Source organism: Panthera uncia (genome assembly GCF_023721935.1).
Source record: "Panthera uncia isolate 11264 chromosome B3 unlocalized genomic scaffold, Puncia_PCG_1.0 HiC_scaffold_1, whole genome shotgun sequence".
NCBI classification, from domain to species: Eukaryota; Metazoa; Chordata; class Mammalia; order Carnivora; family Felidae; genus Panthera; species Panthera uncia.
The window spans coordinates 47,630,864-47,636,863 of NW_026057582.1; positions in this window are offsets into that span (position 1 = coordinate 47,630,864).

Sequence of the window (6,000 nt, forward strand, 5' to 3'; positions counted from 1 at the left end):
GGTCTGCAGGCTTCCTTCCTAGCCCTGCTTCTCTTCGCAGGTTATACCAGTGTTTTCAGTTAGGGGCGCCTGGGTGGCCCAGTCGGTTAAGCATCTGACTTCAGCTCAGGTCATGATCTCAAAATTCATGGGTTCGAGCCCCGAGTTGGGGTCAGTGCTGACAGCTCAGAGCCTGGAGCCTGCTTCGGATTCTGTGTCTCCCTCTCTCTCTGCCCCTCCCCACCTCCCAAAAGTAAACAAACATGAAAGCACACACACACACACACACACACACACACACACATTCAGTTATTTGGGAAGCTTTGGGCTGAACACAAAGTATGTTCCTTTGGCCAGGACCTCATGTCTCAAAATAATTACCTGGCCTGGCCAATGCTCTCTGAGAATCTCAAGAAGGATGTATAGAATGCAGCTCTTCTCTAAATTCATCTCCTCTACTCCCTGCCCCAAACCTGCGTGTTTGCAGGACTCCCTGTCTTGAAGAGCAGCCTCATCACACACCATGTTTCCCAAACCGCAAATTGGGGCTTCACCCTTGATTTCTTCTGCCTCCCTTAAGCCCAGAATTCCCTGTAGACAGAAGGAAGATTATTCCTTGTTGTAATATTTATTTATTTAACAAATACTTACTGAGCACATTCTGGATAGTATCTGGCTTGGGAAGCTTACACTCTAATCTCAAGGACAGGACCCACACAGCCGGAAAGCTAAATAACAACCTGAGATGTATCACTAGGTAATAAATAAATACGCATTACAGATACTATCATGCTGTAGGCTCGGTGAGAAACATGTTTGTGGGCTGAGAGGTCAGGCAAAGAGTCAGGAAGTACTGTTCTGTTGCTTGGAAACAGCTTTCGTGATGGGAGGTAATTTTAAATGGCTGTCCAAAAGGCCTCATGGAATGTTAAAACTGGAAGAAATATAAGCAGTCATTTGCCAGTACTCTCATTTTACATAGAGGACACTCAGACCCCCAGAGACCAAATGATGATGTTAAGCTACATTCACTCAGGATGGATTGAGTGCCCACTGCGCGCAAAGGCTACACTCATTCAAAACAGCAGGCGAGGGGCATCTGACTCTTGGTTTCTGCTCAGGTCATGGTCTCGTGGTTCGTGGGTTCGAGTCCCGCATCGGAGTCTGTGCTGACACTCGAAACCTGCTTGGGATTCCCTCTCTGCCTCTCTGCCCCTCCCCTGCTCTCCCTCTCTCTCAAAATAAACAAAAACATTTAAGAAAAAAATTTTTAAGAACACTAAAAAAAAAACCAGCAGCAGGTAAAGTGAGACTAATTCTCAAAGGGCACCTGGTATCTGGTAAGAAACCAACCTGTGTCAAAGCAGCCCAAGGGGCAGGGCAGTGACGGCAAAGTAGGTGGGACCAACTGGTAGTTGTAACCTGGGTTACTAGTCCTTCCACTTACCCTTGAAAATGCAAGAATTAAAAGAGCCAATCACAAGTTAGTTCTTTCTTCATGAGTAATCAGGGTGGAAGAATTCACCACCCACAGTACCTGGTCAGATACCCAGGTAGGAAATTCTGAAGCAACCTTTACAGTGTCCACTCCAGGGAAGGTGATACAGCCTGAATTTTTGTGAAGTGTAAACACTGCAGGTTGGTATTAGGACCGTACAGATAGGGATGGGGGAGAGCCTCACTCTCAGGGTGGTTTTGTTTTTTGTGTTTTTTTTTGTTTTGTTTTTTACTTTTATTTGAGTTATTTAAAAAAAAATTTTTTTTTAATGTTTACTTATTTTTTGAGAGAGAGAGAACAAGTGGGGGACAAGGAGAGAGAGAGAGGGGACAGAGGATCCAAAGCAGGCTTCTGCGCTGACAGCAGCAAGACCGATGAGGGGCTTGAACCCACGAACAGTGAGGTCATGGCCTGAGCCCAAGTTGGACACTCAACCGACTGAGTCACCCAGGCGCCCTTGAGTTATTTTTTAAATGTCCGAGCAATTTCAGAGAAGGGCATTTCCATAACCACAGCCCAGCCTTAGGAAAACAATGACATGGTGTTTTTACTCCAAAGGAAGTCTAACAGAAAAACCTTAAAAGGTTAGGTGAAAATATGTTAATAAAAAAAAAAAAAAAAAAAACTTCCTGAAAATGAAGGCACGCTCTTGGAGAAATTGGGGAAGACAGGGAAAAGGTCACAGCTGTAGATAGAGTAAACAGGAACTGGCTTTTCAGTCCCAGGAGACTAGAGGTTTCCAATTCTGGGCTTTCTGGATGCCTGACGTGAGTTTGAAGTTGTCTGTTTCTCATTGTTTGCAGAAGCTCCAAAGTCGGTCCTGAAAGTAGCCTCACTTCCTTAGTTCCCTGTTCCTGCCCCGAGTGTGTGTGTGCTCCCAGCACCACTTGAAACGAGTGTACTTTTTCATGTTTGCCTTTAGTTTTCAAACAAGCCAAGAGAGACCCCACGAGACTGGAGGGCCCCGAGTGCTGGGCTGCCCTGCGGAGTGATGTCGGGTAGCCTGAGGCGGGTCTTCATTATCCTCACCCTGCCCGGCTTTACATGCGTGGAACAACCTGTCTCTAGAGAGGAGTTTTTAAATAATAATATGTAGTGTGAGATGAGATCATAGATATGAAAGCTCTTCTTTGAAGTTAAAAACATCTCAGCCTGCAGATGCACAGTATTGATATTATTTATTAATGAGTATATTTGATACTGTCTTTGTCCGGCTCCTAGGCACATTTGCATGCATTCATTTAGAAATACAGTCATCAGCATTGTGGCTCATAGACTGACATAGAAGTTTAATTAGTAATAAATACGAATAGGTACACAGATGTACAGAGGAGGCCATGCGGCCGATCTCATCAATTTCATCACCCACCAAAACGAATTAAAAATTGATATCGCAGGAGACTCTCTTCCTTCCCTACGGTGTGAGACAAAGGAATGCTTGAGGGTGGGGGTAAGGGACACTCTTCCCTCTCCTGACTGCTAAGTGTCAAAAGGGATAGGAACTCCCAAAGGAGACCTCCCAACCAGGCAGTCACAAACTGCTTAGCAACTCCACCAGCACATGATGGAGAGGCGAGTGTTGAATTGCATCGTGACGTGACCTGCTAAGCAGTTTTTAAGCAGAAGGGCTATAGGGTTTAACACACAACCCTATCACCTTGGACTGTATGAATTGGGAATCCTTGTTATGTTTGACATTACTTGTCAAGTTTGGAACAGCACGGGTATCCCCAGTACCTAGCATAACACCTAGAACAAAGCAGGTGTTCAATAAGTATTTTTTTCTTAGTCTTTTTTTTTTTTTTTCATTTACATCCAAATTAGTTAGCATATAGTGCAACAATGATTTCAGGAGTAGATTCCTTAGTGCCCCTTACCCATTTAGCCCACCCCCCCTTCCCCACCCCCTCCAGTAACCCTCTGTTTGTTTTCCATATTTATGAGTCTCATGCTTTGTCTCCTCCCTGTTTTTATATTATTTGTGTTTCTCTTCCCTTATGTTCATCTATTTTGTCTCCTAAAGTCCTCAGATGAGTGAAGTCATATGATTTTTGTCTTTCTCTGACTGACTAATTTCACTTGGCATAATACCCTCCAGTTCCATTCCATCCATGTAGTTGCAAATGGCAAGATTTCATTCTTTTTGATTGCCAAGTAATACTCCATTGTGTATATATACCACATCTTCTTTATCCATTCATCCATCGATGGACATTTGGGCTCTTCCCATACTTTGGCTATTGTTGATAGTGCTGCCATAAACATGGGGGGGGGCATGTGTCCCTTTGAAGCAGCACACCTGTATCCCATGGATAAATGCCTAGTAGTGCAATTGCTGGGTCCTGGGGTAGTTCTAGTTTTAGTTTTTTGAGGAACCTCCATACTGTTTTCCAGAGTGGCTGCACCAGCTTGCATTCCCATCAGTAAGTATTTTGTAAGATGAATGAAAAATTGAAGAACTGGAATCATTCAGCAACCTGACCAGTGCCACAAGATCCCAATCTCCCCATCACATACATTCTCTTTGGCCCCTCTGGCACTCTCTGATTCACATCTATACAATTTTGAACTGCATGATCATGGAAAAGTAGAACTCAAGACAAGAGAAAGTTTAGAGGTCTCTTGCAGGTCCACCGCCTTATTCTCCTTTTCCCCACACCCAAGAGCCACATTCCCAGCTTAGTATGCCCATCGTGCCCTCTGCAAAGGTGGCGTCCTGCCCCACTCTGCCTTTGACCCACCTAAGGATTCCACACATATTCCTTCTCCTGTGCAATCCCACTCAACAAGCACTTATTAAAAACCATCTGTACAACTTATACCATGCCAGGCTCTAAGGAGAAGAGCAGAAATTATAAGATATGGCCCCTGATCTCAAGAACTAAGATTATAGTTAGGGAAATTCTGCATTGTTCTTTATTTATTCTACAAGCATTTATTTAGCATATGTGCTAAGTACTGTTCTAAGTGCTGTGGATTCAATGTTAACCAAAGCAAATAACTTCACTGCTCTTATGATGCTGACGTTCTAGAGGGGGAAGACAAAAAAATAATCATACAAACAAATACACGATACAAATTCAGATAAATGCTATTAAAATGAAATCAGGTCATAGAAAAACTATTTTATTTGAGATCTTTTAAAAAAAATTTTTAATGTTTATTATTTTTAAGAGAGACAGAGACAAAAAGCAAGCAGGGAAGTGGCAGAGAGAGAGGGAAACAGAATTGGAAGCCGGTTCCAGGCTCTGAGCTGTCAGCACAGAGCCCGACGCCAGGCTCAAACTCACATACTTCGAGATCATGACCTGAGCTGAAGTTGGCCGCTTAACCAACTGAGCCACCCAGGCACCCCTTTTTGAGATCTTAATGGCAAGACTTAAGAACAGAGTTCTAACCAGAGGGAAGAGCAAGTTCAAAGTCACCCAGGTGGGAACACAAACTTGAAGTGTTCAGTAATACTGGCTGCCCGTTCACACCGTGCCCTTCACATCTTCCCTTTGGGAGCAGATATGGGGTTGGGTGTAAGACAATCTGCCTTAGGGGAGCTACAGCATCCTATGTGGGCACTGAATTTCACTAAATTTGTTTAATTACTTTGGAGGAGGTAAAGCCCATGTCTTCTCCTGCAGAGCTATTTTTGTATTGAGCAGTGAAAGACCGGTAAGATCGAAAGACAAGCACTCAGGAGCCACCGAAGTTGCTTCAGCAGGTGTCTTTGAGAGACGACACTAAGGCCGCCGCTGCAGCATAGAAAGAATCTGGGGTGACCGTTAGGAGCAAGTGGTAATTTCCTCCATGCAGGTGATGCTTCTGCAAAAGGGAGCAGCCCCTTCCTTGATCTACTCAGGATGGAAGGCATTTTCCAAAATCCATCTGGGACAACATGATATTCGGTGTGGCTCCCAGTTTCTATGAAGCAAGAAGCATCTCAAACTACATGGATGAGCAAGAAACGGGAAGAACTGGTGCTTAATACAAACCCACAGAGGGAGCTAGTTCACATCAAGGTGGGCATCTGATCTGTTCACTAAAGACAAAGGTACCAGGTGAGCACAAGGAGGTTGCATTTTGATGTGTATTTGTTTGAGCCATTTTTCAGAATTTATCTCACATCAGAGACTCTTTGTGCAAACTTGTAATCATCCTGGATGTAGGATTTTTATTGAACAGTATCAAATAACATATAATGTACATCACTGGATATGGATAAGTTATGTGATGTCTCTGGAAGGGGGTATCATTAGTAAGACTTACATTGATAATATAATCATAACCAATCTCTCTAAGGATTAAATTTGTCCTTCCAGCAAAGGCCCAATGAATTGGAAAGGAAGGAAGGAAGGAAGGAAGGAAGGAAGGAAGGAAGGAAGGAAGAGGGAAGGAGGAAGGAAGAAAGGAAGGAGGAAGGAAGGAAGGAAGGAAGGAAGAAGGAAGGAAGGAAGGAAGGAAGAAGGAAGGAAGGAAGGAAGGAAGAAGGAAGGAAGGGAAGGAGGAAGGAAGGAAAGAAGGAAGGAAGGAAG